Genomic DNA, 1071 nt, shown 5'->3' with positions numbered 1-1071 from the left:
CCCACAAAAATGTATTGTTGCTCATTTTAACAGCATAGGCAGTATGCTTTCATAATTTAGTGTGGAGGGAAGTTGTAAGAGATGGCATTAGTTTTACTCCAGCCAACACCTGTGAAATGTATTGCATACCGGTCTATGCTTAATTCATATATATGTTCTGTACTTAATCTCTGTCTTGTGTAATTCCACAGTATGACTTCTCATGTGACTAACATCCTTTAAGTTAATACAGTGTATTATAATATTAACATGGATTTTGATAGAACCAAGAATCTCCTGAGATATCAGTATTTCAGCAGACAAAGATCTGGGGCATCAGTTCCGGTCTCATCGTTCAGCATGTGGCTGGAAATCGACCAAGTATTAAAAGGGCATTCCTCATATTGTCATGTTAAGTTATATCTTTCCTTTTCTCTTTTATCTCTAAACCAGAAATTAATATTGATCTTCTGATACTATAGGGGCCAGATGTTTTCAGGCAATATAAAAAAAAGTACACATTTATGCTTAAAATAATTGCATATCTGTATGGAGCAGAGATCCATGGTATTTTAACAAAGTCATTTCATCTCGTACCAGTGGAGTTATTTGGCTTGCCGTTTCTCCCTCATTATGACTTGACTTGAACGATTAGATTTGGCATTTGGGATTTGACTTCATAGCATCATGTTTTGTGAAGATTATGGTCAGTTGAAGAATGCTGGAATATAACACTCACCCTCTCCATTTTATACAAAGAACATGTTTGTGGTGTATGTATGTTGCAACTTTTTTTTAAGATTACTTAGAGCAAAGATGTATTGTTGGAAAAGTATTTTGACTACATTCCTTTATGAATTGCATCAGGCAGTTGATGCTGAAAAGTATTTTTGTGATGTTTAAAGAATAACATTGTTTAAAATTTGTGCACATCAAGAATGATAGTAATAAATATTTCTTATTTTTTACTCTTTCTTTCTATAACCCTTTTCATGTTACTCCCGTGGAAATCAACCAAAAGTTGTCTGAAATATGAAGAACATGGTTGGTTTCATTTTTTTCTTTTTCTTGTGTGTGTGAGTATGAGAGAGA

The sequence above is a fragment of the Penaeus monodon genome, chromosome 15 (genome assembly GCF_015228065.2).
Source record: "Penaeus monodon isolate SGIC_2016 chromosome 15, NSTDA_Pmon_1, whole genome shotgun sequence".
Taxonomy (NCBI): domain Eukaryota; kingdom Metazoa; phylum Arthropoda; class Malacostraca; order Decapoda; family Penaeidae; genus Penaeus; species Penaeus monodon.
This window is presented reverse-complemented; position numbering follows the sequence as displayed.